The 17,358-nt window shown below is 37.6% G+C and overlaps 2 long non-coding RNA genes across 3 annotated transcripts; both read left to right on the forward strand.

Moving 5' to 3' along the window:
• The first annotated feature begins 567 nt into the window (after positions 1-567).
• Positions 568-8,527, forward strand: LOC105440424. Its single transcript, XR_004065570.1, has 4 exons — positions 568-756; positions 3,345-3,571; positions 3,998-4,223; positions 5,657-8,527. It is a non-coding gene; the product is annotated as an uncharacterized LOC105440424 (long non-coding RNA).
• A 3,206-nt stretch (positions 8,528-11,733) lies between these two features.
• LOC115927335 lies at positions 11,734-17,099 on the forward strand. Of its 2 annotated transcripts, XR_004065572.1 has the most exons (5): positions 11,734-11,812; positions 14,612-14,704; positions 15,187-15,323; positions 16,144-16,260; positions 16,753-17,099. It is a non-coding gene; the product is annotated as an uncharacterized LOC115927335 (long non-coding RNA). The 2 variants fall into 2 exon arrangements; XR_004065571.1 differs by lacking the exon at positions 16,753-17,099 and having other exon boundaries at positions 16,144-16,643.
• The last annotated feature ends 259 nt before the right edge of the window (positions 17,100-17,358 follow it).

Here is a 17,358-nt window from a genome sequence, read left to right on the forward strand (position 1 = left end):
TCAGCAAAGTACCGTAGCGGATTACCCAATGTGGTCGGTTAATATCAGAGCAGAATATAATCTGATAACCTAGGTGATATAGTTGCAATAGTAAGGTACCGGAACTATATTGTCTCCTAGAGTATATTGATGACCTTTACCGATAAAACTAGTCTTCCAGCGCGCGCGCGCTACTCAGCTTCTGTAGATCGTCGCCTTTAGATTATATTCTGTAACAGTAAGTTGCTGGGAATGCTTGTGCGGAATACGCGTGCGTATTATCAGGGAGTGCAGCCTATGCGAAATACATCCATGCATGCTCGACCCGCTGTAGTGGCGGATCCAAGAGTTTTTTTTTAAAGGAGGGGCATGAAGTGTTAAATCGGCGTGGGGTCCGGGGCCAAAGGGCCCCGGAAAAAAATTGAACTATAAGATGCTTTATGGTACATTCTGAGGCATTTCTGAATGCGTAAACTGAACATTTATTTGAAAATTCTTGGCTTTTTTTGGAAGGAAAAGGGGGCATTAAAACCCCGACGCTCCCCATGGGTCCGGCCTAGCTGGCAGGGCTATACGCTAGCTAGCGCGACCCGGCAAGGCTAGCTCTCTGCAGTACGCCCAGGACTGGCGTCGACCGCCGGCGTCCCCGCTAGGCCCGCAGAGCTCGCATACCTACCTGCGGCTAGCATCAGATACAGTTTCAGCTGGTCGGCGCAGCTAGCCTTGCCCTGCTGGTGGTTCCTTGTCTTCACTCCAAAAATATCTACAATGTATACCGTAAGTTTTAAATATATAGATCTAGATATTCATCTTAGTCAGAGGAATAATCGATAGAGTCTAATTATAAGGACTAATATTGTTTGAAAACCATTTGCCTTTGTATTTCATGAGACCTATCTAGATCTAGTCCCAAATATAAACTTTTCTGTGTGTGATTCTATCGTTATTTGTGTGTGTGTGTTGGCAATTTTTCTACGAAAAAGTGTTGTACAATCAAAATTCATCCAACTTGAGCATACCAAATTCCACTTCACACTCCTATAATTTCAATGCATAAGGTCTAGCCATTAATTAACCGGTATCGACGTCATAAAACTCATTGGATTTCCTATTATTAGAGTACTTTTCCACACATGTAGATTTCTAGGTCTACAAAACAAATACCGGTAGCCTAGATCTAGATCTAGGTGTCTAGGCCTACTAAATTATAAATAGGAGAAAATGTAAATTATTGTTCAATTGAATATTGAATATAGATCTAAATCATTATGATGCTTCAAAATCATACTGCAGTTTAAATAACCTTAAAAAATCAGTTCTCTTATTTAATTTCATCTGATTCACACTCACAGTCACAGCTCAAAATCGCGTTGAAAAACTGCAAAAAATGCCCCTTGAAAGCTTGATTTTATTCCATTGCACTTTGTTTCACTAGCGTTTGCGCATCGATAGACTTTATGATAGACTCTGTCGAGATCAACAGAAAATTCAATGAAATTTTGGGCAAACCTTGATAATACTGCGGCTATTTGTGCTGCTCACTCTCCTCATTTGGCATGTTTGGCGCTATATAGCCAATGTACTATGTAGGTATTTCATTTTAAATAATTATTTTATAGTCAAGATGACCATATTGTCTACAAATTCTTGACATGCTTGTGAAATATTCCACCACTCATTCAAGGACTCTGCACAGTATAGCCTAACGGTTCATTGTGCGCAATGCTTGCACATGTCTGTAGATTATATAGGCCTACACGATAAAAAACAACAACAATGGTTTATTCACAAAATCAGTAGGGGTGCTGGTACGTGAATAAGCATCGTCCGCATAAACGACAATACCCTCGTAAACGCAGACCATTCGCATCCAGAAAAATAAGGATCATCCACATTTTTGTGAAGGATCCGGATTCCTGATCCGCGCGTTGGTGATGCGAAAAACGAATTCCGCGATGATGCTCCATAATGCATTTTACACTTACGCAGAGACTTTCACTTTTATGAACAATAAATCCTAGGGAAGACGGACAACCCATAGAATGTAGACGGTGAACTGGGGGTATTTTATTACGCGGAATCCGTTTTTTCGCATTAATTGCCAGCACGTGGATCAGGAACCCTGTACCCGCAGAGCACCGAAGAAGAAAAAACATCTGTGAAAATTGCAGACTATCCTTATTTGTTTAGGTCGAGACTTGTCCGCGTTTACCAGGATATTCTTGTTTATGCGGACAATCTTCATTCTCAGACCAGTGCCCCTACTGAAAATGGCAATATTCCTCACATCAATTCCACTCTTAGAGAAATAACTTGGCACAAAGTACCCTGCAGGAAGTCAAGCTAGGGCCATGCAAGGACAAGTAAAAGAGCCACATCCATAATTGTAATTTGCAATTATTATTTTTCTTTTTCATAAAGATAGAGAATGATAGGAATAACTCATTGTTAGAAATACACATCACAAGATTTGAAAAAAAAAAAAAAAATATCTATTTTTGTATTTGGGACCATTAAATGGCAAAATGGAATGATGATGCATTATGGAGCAGACAGCATGTTATTGGCCATTAACACATAATAACCAGGATTTTTCACTGAATATTTTGTAGATGGGAGTATATTAATTGTTCTTTATGTTATAATTTCATTATATTTTAATCAATCAGATTTTATATGTTTTCATTGAAATGAGTTATCAATGTAATTTTTTTTTGGTAAAATTGTTTCTTAGGATCATACACTGGCCGAACTCTATTTTTGAAGAAAAAAATGTTATTGTTTTGGTAATTACTCTTGTAATCTAACAATACGAACAAGCAAAGGGCATATACAGTAGTACACAATAAGCACTGACTTGAACAATTCAGGGAAAGCTATTTATAGTGGAGGGAGGGGGGGGGGGGGGGGGGTAATGATCCTATGCACCTAATTCTGCATCGGTGTAGTACGTGTTGTTATAGGGTTCTATAGACTATTACCCCCCCGCCCGGACAATCACCCCTGACAATTACCGCAAAAGGACATTTTACCCCCCCCCCCTCTGAAAACTTAGCCCCCCCCCCCCCCTAAGCCTCAATTGAAGCTGTTATTCAACCCTTACACTGACAGCAGTGATCAAGGTTGACCTCTCAGTCATGAATATAAGCCATAAGGGGGGGGGGGGGTTATACTTTGCACCATACAAGTAGGGTGGTCCTATACACCCAATTCAGCATCCAGTGGTTCCTATCATTTGTGATTTTTCCAAACATTATTTAAGTCAATTTTATAAATTTGCTTGCATCTTCAAATTGGAGTGATCGAATGCCGTTTGAGCAATTTTTTAATTTTATTTTCATATTGCATCTTTTTAATACAAACAGAAAACCTAACATGCTTGAAGATGTAGAAGATCCTCGCTATCCATCCACCTTCGCAGCTTCTTTTGCCTCACAATTACCTCTGTCACAAGCCCTATCAAACACCGTGCCTGATTATGGTGCAGCTGACAGCACTGGGGACACTTTGCCTCAATTGAAGCTGTTATTCAACCCTTAGACACAACCACTTGCCTGTTAATTACCTGCTATGAAAGAAATTACATATTGTGGTAAGTACATCGAAGCAGCAATGGATGTGGGGCTGTCTCACTAACAGCAGTGATCATGGTTGACGTACTCTCAGTCGTATAATCATCATGGGCGGGGGTCATACGTTGATGCTATACAAGTAGCATGATCCTATACACCTAATGCTACATCCAGTGTTCCCATCATTTGTGATTGTCCCAGAGATTAAGTCAATTTTATAAATTTCCTTGCATCTTCACATTTGAGTGAATTTTCTTTTAGCATGGGGCATGGGGGGGGGGGGGGGGGTGGTCATACTTTGATGTCATACAAGTAGCATGATTCTGTACACCCAATTCTGTTTTAAGTTACGTTTATAAATTTGATTACATCTTCACATTGATTTGAATGCTAGCTGTCATAAAATTAGTGTAATTTCATGTTAATATTGCATCTATTATGAACAGAAACCAAACATGCTTGAAGATGTAGGAGATCCTTGCTATCCATCCACCTTCGCAGCTTCTTTTGCCTCACAATTACCTCTGTAACAAGTCCTATCAAACACCGTGCCTGATTATGGTGCAGCTGACAGCACTGGGGACACTTTGCCTCAATTGAAGCTGTTATTCAACCCTAAGACACAACCACTTGCCTGCTAATTACCTGCTATGAAAGAAATTACATATTGGGGTAAGTACATCGAAGCAGCAATGGGTGTGGGGCTGTCTCATTAACAGCAGTGATCATGGTTGACGCACTCTCAGTCGTATAATCATCATGGGCGGGGGTCATACGTTGATGCTATACAAGTAGCATGATCCTATACACCTAATGCTACATCCAGTGTTCCCATCATTTGTGATTTTCCCAGAGATTAAGTCAATTTTATAAATTTCCTTGCATCTTCACATTTGAGTGAATTTTGTTTTAGCATGGGGCATGGGGGGGGGGGGCATACTTTGATGTCATACAAGTAGCATGATTCTGTACACCCAATTCTGTTTTAAGTTTCGTTTATAGATCTGATTGCATTTGACATTCTTGATCATGTACGATATCCTCGCTATCCTTCCACCTTCACAGCTTCTTTTGCCTCACAATTACTTCTGTCACATACAAGTCCTAACACCATGCCTGCTTTTGGTGCAGGGAGCCTAAAGGGCATTTCCAATTTCCTTTGGTTGTTGCCACTTTTTTTTTTAATGAATGCGTTTTAAGCCTTGTAATTGCGATATCTTAGTAATCATTTGAGGTATGAACTTCAAACCTGCTAATAGTACATGTATGTATCACTTTAGGAAGACAATCTGATTATATTTTGGGGTAAGTAGGTCAAAGGTCACATAAGGATTTCTCTTTATGCCAATAGAAAAAACTCTCACATTGTTTAATACAGATAACGTTATAGAATTTACACAATGGAGGGATTTTATTTTCTATTGTTTAATCTCTGAAACCCCAAACTGTACAAAATCCAGGAATGAAAATTTAATCTAATGATACTTTGATCTCAAGATATATGTTTTGGCGGACCCGCCTCCCACTAGCATAGAGTGTTGAAATAGTCACACACTTTTTACAGCAAACGTTATTGTTGAGGCATAACATAAACTGTTTTGCGAGAACGTGCAGTTTTCTTCATGTTGGACTGTTTTCAAGATATGTAATTTTCGATCTTTACCAATTAGTATTGTATCTGTTGGATCATTTAGAAGAAACACCTACTTATGATATTCAAATTAATGTTTAAATGTGCCACATTAATCTGTACAAAGTAAAAAGGGTATTTATTCAAGAATAAAATGATAGTGTTTAAGCCTATATTATACACTATTTATTTAAAAAAAAATCAGTAATGTGAAGATAAGTTGAGGCCAGCAGTCTGCAATACTCTGAAACAGATAAAGTCCTGCAAAGGAAACAAAAAAGAGCCTCAAGCACGTAAGGAAATTTGTGTCGAAGTGTTGAAATGAAAAATTATCTTACAGTAGTCTGATTGGTGTCCCTTTTTTATCTCCTTTGCAGCTTTGCTCAAGCTCAGCATCCGTTATTACATTATTCCTTCACTTTTTATCAAAATTTAATGAATTTTGTTGTTCTCTTTTGTTTCTTTTATTTGATAGAGCTACTAGCAAAGGAACAACTTCAACACTGCATCAAATGGCTCGACCAAAGTTATCAGTGGAGCAATATTCACCTGGTTTCCCCAAAACAAAACAGCACATCCCAAAGAATGGTGAACTCCAGTTGAAAAGACATGCGATCTTGAAATAACCATGGTCATTTCAGACATCTTGCGGGAGAATTAAAAGGGGCAAGAACAGTCAGTGATTTAGATACATTTTACCATCAGGAGCATTCACTGCATTGCACAGTATGTAACTGAATAGTTGGAGAGAAACTGGACTCTGTGTAACTATACTAGACATGACAAGTACAGAAGTACTAGCTAGTAATGGACAAGGAATTTTACTCACGTGAGCAGTTCAAAACCAAATCCAAGTAAGTTTTCCTCAAGTGTATCCAACCAGCCCTTCAAATGCTGCACCTAGACCACAAGGCCATCCAAAACTGCACCACTCCGACAATTCTGGGAGTTACAGTCAGATCTCAAATGGAATTTCCAAGTGTTTGATATGATATCAAGTGCCGGCAAGCGACTATACATTTACGACATCTCAGAGTATCATGTGAAGATCTAGCAGACATCTTCTCGACATATATCCGATCTTCGCTAGAATACGCTTCTCCAGTTTGGTCCACATCAATTTCCCGAACAGTTATCTTGCAGTCTGAAGAAAGTGCAGAAACGTGTCTGCTGTATTATCCTTGGATAAGAACAGTTGTATGAGACCACTCGTTTCTCTCCAGAGTCTAACTTCTTGCCGTCTTGCCCTTCTTGAATCCTTTTCTCTCAAACTGTTTAAGTCATCACGAGATCGAATTATGTTCTATCGCCAACTCGTCGCCAAACCTCTTGCCATGAACTATGAAACTCTCTACACATAACTATACCCTATTGTAGAACTGAGAGACACCGCACTTCAATTATTCCCTATATCGTACAACTCCTTAACAACCAACTGTGATTTTAATTATCTTTGTCATGTTTGTATTTATTTATTTTTGCTTACCATATTATTGTTTTTCATTCTTCTCTTTTCCATTCTTCATTATTTTATCCTCCCGTCTCATGTACTTTTTCTTCTTCTCTCTAAATCAGCAATTAAAGTACTTACATGCATTATGATTATTATTACAATTTTGATTAATTACAAAAGAGTCATCTCAGAATGAAGTATCTTTTTAATCAATCTTTTTATTCATTATGTTTAGCTTGTATTTAGGTTTTTCACACCAATTAACCAATGTATCGGTTATTACAGAATTTTGAAATCACAATTATAGGCATGTATTTTCTGAGGAGAGGGTGGTGTTGACTTTTTGTGACTGCTTTTATTTGTGTTTGCGATGGGATTTCATTTCTTTCATTACCCATTGTCGGTTTAATTCAAAACTGTATGAGTTTTAGAGCTCAATAAGTAATAAGTCTTATTTAGGTATCAACAAAAGCTTATACTCTGAACATAATTGTTTAAATATAAGGCTATACTATTTACAATTGCTATACAATTTCTTTTTGGAGCATTTTTTGGGTACTAAAGTTCTTGCTAGATGTTAACCCAATTAAGCCATGCGTAAACAATTTTCAATATTATTATTCTACTCAAAGAAAAGAACGGGGTGATTTTTTTCCTATTTGTATACCTTTTTTCCTGTGTTTGGTACTAAATTTGTCATTACAGGAAATATATATTTTTGAAGTCATTGCCAATTTTCATGAGTTCGGCTCATGGTCAATTTTAGTTGAATTGCCCACATTCAAATGTATACAATTCTTTAAAATCATATTGATTTTATTTTGGCATGTATTCTTTGGTAGCAAAAATACACCCATCACATTAGGTAATTAAGCTAAGGGTAATTGCTGGTAAATTTTCGAATTCTCTGGTGTGCAAGTTTTATATAATCTCTCTATCTTTTATGAGGGAAAAGGTTAAACAAATACCTACAGTCTTCTCAGAAAATACATAGTGCATGTACAGTGTAAGTTTAACTTAAATAATTGATATTCCTGCTATAGGCAGTTTAAGACTTTTCAACTGATATCTTGTCATGATCTTGGTTTTTGATAATTAATCGGTAGTGTTAATAGTTTAGCATGGGTTGAGTTACTGAGAGGGCACTGATGTCATGGGGGGGGGGGCTGCTGCTCTTATTAATTGAATTAATTGTTTAGACAGATAACTGGAATCTCAAGTTGGAGCATATGTGGGAGGGGTCGATCATGTTGCATTCCTTTACTTTTCTTTTCACTCCTTGATGGGATGTCACATATCATTTCAGATACCCCCCCCCCCCCCTATAGGTATTCCTCTCAAGCAAATCAATCGATAGAGGAATGTGTAATTGGGTTAGTTCAGCAATTACATAATGATGCCTTTTGTCTCAAATTTTCAGACTTGTTGGATTGGATAGGAAAGGATCTTAAAGTAGTGTAGTTATTTTGGCTCTATGTTCTCCAGTTTCGCTCTGATGAGTGCGAGGTTATGTCTTTTGTATGTCTTTTTTGAGAGGCATGTGCATTAGTCTTTTCTCTCTTTCATAGTATCAACTTGTATTGACATCTTTATATTAATTGCAATCATGAGATGTGTAATAACGAGTACATTTGTAGGTTCTATTATAATTTGTTTTTTTCTTTGGTGATGGATCCTTTCTCTGAATGCAATTTGTACTTTATTTGCCTGTATAAACATCTATGTGTTTTTACATTTGTTGTTGTTCAGCTACCCTAAATACCCGACGTTATATTATTACCAAGAATGTGTTTCTTCTAACAATATTGACAGAAGAATTATATCTTTAATAAACGATTTTATCAGTATTGTACTACATGTACTTCAAACTGGATGAGATTTATTCTTTTGCAATTTCATGTCTTTGAATTGTTCGTTTGTGCCATTAAGTCAGTGTAGACAGACGCGGATCCACGTGGCGATTTTTCCGGCCCTGCTCCCCCCACCCTCTAGTCTAAAAAAAAATGTTTAAAAAAATAGGATAATAACGTAAATTTAACCTTTTTTTAAAAAAAAACAAAAGCGGCGCCCAAATTTTTTTAAAAAAATTTCGCCCACACCAAAACAAAATATTACACCCCCCCCCCCCTGCGTATTCACCGACTGGATGACGCTGCTAAATATTTTCTCACGAAGTGGGCCCAATATATTTAAAAAATATATATGTGCTCTTACCCCCCCCCCCCCCCCCGCTTGTTCACAGCCGGCTGAGTCGGCGCTAAATTTTTCCTCTAAAACTGTACCCCCCCAAAAAAAATGTGCTTCTACACCCAGCCCCCCCCCCCCCCGCGTTTTTTTCATTTTTCACCGGCCGGCTTAGTCGGCGCTAAATTGTTTTCTCAAGATTTGCCCCCCCCCCCTCTTTTCGCCGGCTGGATCCGGCCCTGAGTGTAGACGCCACATACTTTAAGTATAATGGCTGCCAGCTGTGCCTTGGTGTGATTAAGAGAGACTTGATGTGAAATGGGTTGTTGAGATTTGGAGAGGGGAGTCCTGGTCCATCATATTACGAGAAACCGGTAGGCGCCGCTAAAGTAAAGTAAAAATATTTGGACTAAGGGCTGTGAGATTCCGAGAAAAGTAAAACATCTGCTCAGAGCTAGATTATATTCTGGATCTCCACAGAAACATGATAGCTGTTCAAAACACATCGGTGTTCTCTACTCTATGTCGCAAATTGGGAACTAGAAGGGCATTGATATAACCCTGTGATTTCACTGCATGTCATGAAAACCCTCTTATGTAACAACAAAATAAAAAAACTATATTCTAGGGCCAAAATTGTCAAGCTTTTCATTACAATGCTGCCCCTCATCACTCATACAATGTACATTTTATAAACTGATGCACAATATTTTGTCAAATACTATTTTTCACATTTTCCTGCAATGCCCCGTTAAAATTAAAATTACATCTATGATTTAAGACATTCAATATATCTTACTAAGGCAATTCTACTGAATGTATGGGCATGGCTAAATTTTATTTTCAATAATCTATAATCATTTTTTGTAATTCTCCTTGATAAATTTCCTAAATTGTTACACGGTTTTAATATAGTTTGTAGATAATCCGTCTTATATTTAAAAGGGGTTAGTGGCTACAATTAGAAGCCTCCATTGACAAAACATGGCACACATATTAAGAACAATGCGCTATTTAGGCACATTTTCCGTTTAGGGACAAACATTTGAATCCAATCAGTTGTAAGACCAATTTGAAAGAAGGTTGAATGCACACGAAAGGAATCTAGCTGAAAGAAACCTCTATATTGACCAGAAAAAAAGCTGACATAAAAGTAAAGTGCAATATTATTAGGTACGTCGATACGAGGATAAAAGCGAGGGCGCTCTTCAAAATAGATTAGGTTAATTAATTTTTAAAATATGTTTTTAATGTAACCGTGTTTCAAAAATTGATTCTAAAAATATGTAATGGCATGAACTATCACTCTACAAAGTTTGAATCATCAATTTAAAGCGCAAGACAAAAAGTTGAACAAAGTACCTAAACAGGACAATAACACCATCTCGAACTGTAAACCTTCGTACATACACATTTTTCCATTCAGGATGGATCCCATTCGTGACAGATTGTGTGGAAATCGATTTACACGTCGTGTATTTTACATGCAGGAATGGGTGTATCACGCCGTTTAATTACGTTTAATTAAAGGTAGAATTTGCGTAGCAATTAGACGAATTCAGATTTTTTCCCCTGCCATTTATTTATTATGCAGTTCATATGCAAAGTTGAACCTAATACGTTTTTATGTCTTTCCATAATACTTAGTGTAAAACTAACAAAGTTATACACATTATGTGGTGAATATTCTAACACAAGAAATCTATAGAAGATTATAGCTGCAATATGTGACAAATAGATGTAAGAGCTGTTGTGTGTGTAGGGCTTGCCACTGCTTAGTGTGTATAATATGAAACTATTTAAGTTGTATGATTATTGGATATCACGATATTAACAATGTTTATGTATACCCATTTCATGTTAAATAAATCATTCGCATAATAGGAATTTATTTAATCCTGCAGTCGTTTTAGAACAATCAAACCTTGGTATTCATCTATATGGTATAGATTTGGGCTTTTTTGGTTTACCTTGCATATGTTATTATTCATTATCTCCATATGTTTTCTTTTAATGCACCCCCTCAATAAACTTTATTTTCAGCACAATTAACTTTGAGGTATATATGCTATTATGTTTCTTGTAAATTGATCCTCAGCATGAGTGTTCAAGCGGCATTAAATCTGGGGCGATGAATTGTAGTTCCGCTATTCAATTTTGTTTTTAAATACATACAAAGTTTTAATTTGAAAAATATATATTCAATGTCTGATCTGGCGAGAGCATAATGTAACCAAAACTGTCAAATGGTGCGAACTGAATTGACTCAGTGACATAAAAGCTCTAAGCCTCAAACATATGGTTTATTATCATTATTGTAAGTTTTTATTGTTGTTATTATTATCATTATTATTACTATTATTATTATTATCGTCATCATCATATATTCATTATCAGTGTTTCTCTAGCTATATACTGACCTTAGTTTCACAGTATAGTCTAATTGAGCTGTACGTACCTCTGCACCATCTAACATTCTTCTGAATTCGACTTAATTGGCTTATGAAGATAATTATTTCCCTTTGAAACAGAACTTTAACAAACAAAACTGCCTACAACTTAAATGACAACGTGATCGACACAAATTAGCAGTCATTGACAATTGCGGATCTTTTCTTTAAGAACAGCCTACCAAGGGTAGCGACTGAATAGTCTTGTTCAAGACTCAAATGCACCAGAAGTCTTAAGAGACTCGAATATATCCGCAGCATTGAACTCAGAATCGAATAAATATAACAAATTTGTTATTTATAACACATCTAATTAAGAATTCAATCTGCGATAGAAGTAAAAATCCGTTTCATAAAACAAATAACAAGTTTATATAGTCAATAATATGTATTGATAGTTCGCGAACGAGTCTAATTGCGCTGTCGCGCTCGCTCTATTTCTAGCGCGCGCCTATATCCAACTAACAACGACCTTATCTGTGACAACAGTAACACTAACAGCTAGGCAACTTCGGTGCTGGACACGGTTATCTGTAGAAATCCTGTAAGTACATGTCATATTTATTCCGTAATTTCGTATTCATAAGGTGATATTTATGTGTTTTTTGATATTTGAATACTTTCCGGAGGTTAAACAAAGATTGATCCTGAGAGTTAGAGCTCGTGTGCCGGGGCGAGTGCATGAGTAGGCCTAAGTTAGACGGATCTAATTAAATTGCCCAATTTCAGGCGCGACCTGAGAGCGGAAGCTGCATGTAGTGCCCGCCCTAGAACTCCCGGGCATTTTCGCAACAGACCCTACGGCCTACTGTCTACTGAACACACATAGTCTAGCTGCATAATAATAATAAATAATATTTAATTTTTATATAGGTCTAGTCTAGATCTAAGAAGGGAGATCCCGGGTTCGACCCGAACCCAGGCGGATGACTGAAGTGTGTTAACGTTCCCCTTCCCTTGTTCATAGGCGCAGGTTATGTCAAGTGGAAAACAGGATAGGACGTTAAATGGAGGCCCCGTGTACAGGAGAGTCACCACCCTTGCAAAGAACCATTTCATTGCACTATTCGTAGCTATAAATTATAGCTAGAGGTCTAGTAAGTAGTGAAATCTAGACCCTAGTGTAATGGTCCACATGCACACCCCAATCAGGCCTAGTACTAAAGTATAGACTCTATGGCAATGGTATAGATTCTAGGGCAGGCATCTTGAAGAATCTTCAGTATTGAAGGAGGCCGGAGGCAGATTATCTTGAAGAAGAAGGATAGTAGATCTAATAATATTTAGGGTCTATATAGACCTTCTAGATTCTACTTGTTGTAAAGCGCTTAGGCCTAAAGTAAAGGCGCTGAGAGACATTTGTATTAAGCGCTATTCTAGTAGACGTGACCTAGATCTATATCTCCATGTTTGCTTCGACAGGCAGACGCTTTACTAACTGAGCAAACTCGCCTCCTGCGTCCTGGCTGTGTATTAAAAGCTGTGCTATTGATTCTCAACATTTCACACAGCACTGTACAAAACTCAGCTGATTTCACTCAAAATGTGTACTTTACTTAGATCTAGTGACAATTGATGACACCTAGAGGTCTACTACTACTAGATCTAGTCTAGTACTAGTCTAGAAAAAATGAATATTCATCATCTAAAAACCAGGTGGCTGACAACGAATCGTGTTGACTACAAGACTTTCTCGGATTAATCATTATCCCCTAGCAACGAAGTCGGAGGGGATATACATGTAGAAACACTGCCGTCCGCCCTTCCGTGCGTCCGTGCGTGCGTCCGTAACAATTTTGGATTCCGATCAATAACTTCGGTAATGTTTGACGGATTTTAATGAAATTTGATATGAAGGTACATGATATCAAAATACAGGCTAAGTTTAATTTCCGAGTATGTAGGTGAAAGGTGAAAGGTCATATATAGTAATATAATAGTATAGTCCAATGGAGTTAACTTGTTCTGATGTACATGTATATAGGCCATTTGTACCCTGCGAGGGGATGCTACGCTTTGCGTTGACTTGTTAATGTAGGATCTAAATGAGCAAGCTATCGTAAGTCAAAGTAGATATTTCTTTGTTATTTTTTATTTGTTAATATAGTCAAATGTAATTTTACAGCCAAAGTGAATATATGAGGATGTAAAGAGTAAAAATCTTGTTGCATATCTCATTCATCGCGGTCCTGCTGAACCAAACCATTTGTTCCACTCAGTCACCATAGGACGTACTTCAGTCTATGTATAGAGGCGGTCAGATGAGCCAGATGCAATTTCAGCAGAACAACCGTCGATATCAGAGACTGAAGCTTTCGGTCTATATCAGTCTATACTTTGCTGGAGTGGTATACTGTAGTAGTAGATCTACTGTCATTCGTTGCTGTTATCCGGACTTGGCTGTCGGATTTAATAAATTTAGAATTGAAAATTCCATTTTTATTTCAAGGGCAGGCTAAGCTGTAAGCAGCCAAAACAACAACTCCTGCAATAAACTGCAAACCCCCAAACAGTGTTTAGATTTCACTAACTCCATGCTATACATGTACATGCTTCAGAGAACTCCGCCTACAGCCTCCGAAGGGCTTCGGTGACGGAGCTCCCTGGAGTAAAGATTTCACTAGACTTTAGTTAAGTTAGAATTAAAATAGAAATGTAAATAATCTAGAGTCTAGTCGGTAGACAGTAGGAGGACTAGGAGGCAAATTGGCTCAGTCGGTAAAGCGTCTGCCTGTCGGCCCAAAGATCTTGGGTTCGAATCGCACCCAGGCGGATGACTGAAGCAAGCGTTGTGTGTTAACGTGCCCCTCCCCTTGTTGTTTCATAGACGCAGGCTATGTTACATGGAAAACAATCTGTCTCGGATAGGATGTTAAAAGGAGACCCCGTGTACAGGATAATCACTACCCTTGCACGTTAAGAACCCACGGCACTATTCGTATAAGAATAGGGGGGAAACCTGATGTAGTAGTCTACCTGCACACCCCACTCAGGCCGAATATATATATATATACATGAATATACGGCATCTGCAAGAATCTTCAGTACCGGTATTGAAGGATAGGAGGCAGATTATCTTCAAGAAGGAGAAGAAGTATACTGCACTCTGCAGTGTAGTGTAATCTAGTGCCTAGTCATGCTAGTGGTTTCTAAATTTACTCTAGAGTATTGATCTTTTTTTGGCGCAGTCTTGACTCTATGTCTCTTAGTTTACGTCAAGACTCTGTCTCTACTCTCAGTCTTTAGACTGCAAACATTGTAGCAGTGACTGTTGTTTTCAGTCACTTAGTCTGAATGTGAACCTAGCTATTTTAAGAATAAATTTTCCCCCTCTCTTTTACAGGAAATATACAGAGTGTATTACCATATGCTTGCTTCTTTGAGTATGTGCCTGAAACAAGAATGTCCTGGAGAAAAAGGACCACAACAAGAAAAGGTAATTTTTTTTTTTTTTTTTTTTTAACTTGGACTTTTTAAAACTTCACCTGTTTAGTTAGTCAAGTAAAAGGAAATTTTTAAATGGGTGAGGGCATTAAATAAGGCCAAGTTGGAGGGGTATGCAAAGGGCTGGTATGAGAAGTATCGATTCAGGGGTGGCTACATGGTATGTGTGCAACAAGATGTCTACTAACAAGTTGCTGTAGTGTTTATTTATAGTGTATTTTAACTTCCAATATATATATTTTTTTATAATTAACATTTGAAGGCCTTGAAGAAGGGATGGGGGGGGAGGGGGGGGGGGGGGAGTCCTATACACCAAACAGAATGACAAGCAAAAAGAAAATAATTGACCTTCATATTTTGCTGAAAAAGAAAGTAAACATTGAAGACAATTGAAGAAAAAAAAATAATGCAATTTTTGTGTATTCTTATATATTTGGTTAATATTTATTGAATATTTTTATAATTCTGTTCCAGAGATGGAGAGGAAGGGCTTGCTGTTGAGAGATCATGGGGTGCCTTGAGGTTCCACTTCCAGTCTTGATGTTCTGCCCCTTACCTCTAAGCGATGGCCTCTTGTGCCTGGCAATATATGAGCGAAGCACAATGGACTGGTAATTCATAATGCATATTACAATGTTTTTTTAACAAATCAGGGAAAGAAACAGAGATAAATTCATAGCATATGAGTCTGTCATGGCATTTTTAGTAACTCAACATTTGCTCCTGCAACGACTACTCTAGGCTTTATTTTGTCAAAGGTGTAGGGTTAGACTGAGGGTTGGAATTGTGATTAAGGTGGTTTAGGTTTAGGGTTAGGCCTAGGGATGAAGTTTAATAGTGTAGAAAAATTATGTGAAGCAATTGTCTCAGGAGAAGGTGTTGTACAACTTGATTTTCCAGGTGCTGGTGGAGCTGCATGTATCTTTTACTCATCAATGGTAGTTTTAAAATCTTCCTCTGTATTGTGAAAGCAGAAACATGATGTAGAGTGGAAGAGAAAAAAGTATGTAACACAGTATCATTTAAAATAGATTTTATAAAGTAAAAACACACTGGCCTGCAGTTTGTGAAACATGTAGCACTGTATTACCAATTAAAAGAATTCAGCGATTTTTACAACGTGCTCTATTGGCATTTATGTACTGGTTATGTTGTAACACAAAATGAATTCTTAACTTTAATCCTGGATCCATTGCTAAACATAATGTCAACCCTAAATGTATTAAACATTGCCAGACCCAATTTCGGGCTACCCTAAATCCCTTTCTACATACCAGTATTGTTCAAAGTTTATATTTATTACACCCTTACTGCGAGTTCTAGAAATTCTGCAAGAACCCTACCCTGCTGTTCACTTTATAATTAGTACTTCACATTGCTTTCATGAACATGCCGTAAAAGTGAATTTATTTTATGTCTCTATACAAACAGGTGCCTGTACATGTAATGTATTTCATGCAAATGAAGAGTAGAATGAGAAGCTCACAATGATATGGTAGACAAGGACCTTGCTGTCTAAAGCTCGGAGGCCAGATGACAGTGTCTGAAGTAAGTCGCCCCATAGAAGAGCGAGAACTTTCTGTTGCAATTGTTAACATGCAACACATCCTTACCACATGCAACCCATCCCACTTTCACAATATATTTTCTTAACAACAGTAACCCAAGTTCAACGTTTGGATTGGTGATTTTAAACATAAAAACAATGGTCTGAATGTTTAATTAGATCTTTTACGCAAACGTAGTATATTAGTAATGAAAGGCATGTTTGGTAATACAGTAATTTCATTTCAGACCATGAAGACCATGTATTATTATAATTATCTGGGATCTGTCGTTGGGCTGATAAGCATGGAAAATAAGGAATGTACTCCTGTCGAACGAACAATATGTTTTTATAAAACGAATAACTCTTTGAAGATTACTTACTAGAAGAAGTAGAACAAGAAGAAAAAGAAGAAGAAATACACTGATGATGTCAGCTTGACTTCCTAAAGTTGTATACTATTTGAAAATAGTTTATATTTTATTCATGAACAGCCGGCTTGTCGGAATTGCGTACAAGGATGCCATTGGACTTTTCTGTACTAGTAGCTGAAGGGGGGAGCAGTCACCAGAAGGAGCATGCAACTCCAAAACAATGTGGATACTTCTACCGAGTTCATCTCAAGAATCAAGATGTGACAGTGGATGTACATGTAGAGGGGTTTGTGACCCTCCTGACTGGACTACATGCAATACACATCAATGGATTGTAGAGGAGTAATGGTGGGTCCGGTGAGCTCAACTCTGGAGGTTAAGTTCGCAAAATTAATAAATTTCCTTTTAATATGGGTGTATATGGTTCCAGGGATTAATTTGACGCAATGCCTCGTAGTGACACGCCCTATTAACCCTATTTTAACTGGGCTATTTCAGACCAGGTTTTTACTGGGGGGGGGGGGGGGGTCAATTTGACCCCCCCTTAAGATCTCGGCCGTTTCACCGCCGATCGCCGCGAAAATTTGCATGCATGTCAAGTAAAGTGTATAGAATACTATGGTAATTTCAAATTTTTGAAAAATTCACTCATTTGCATAATTATGGTAATTTATGCAAATAAGGTCATAAAATTCACATTTCGGCCCATAAATCATAGATTATTCA

This window comes from Strongylocentrotus purpuratus, unplaced genomic scaffold, assembly GCF_000002235.5.
Source record: "Strongylocentrotus purpuratus isolate Spur 01 unplaced genomic scaffold, Spur_5.0 spur5_scaffold_20, whole genome shotgun sequence".
NCBI classification, from domain to species: domain Eukaryota; kingdom Metazoa; phylum Echinodermata; class Echinoidea; order Camarodonta; family Strongylocentrotidae; genus Strongylocentrotus; species Strongylocentrotus purpuratus.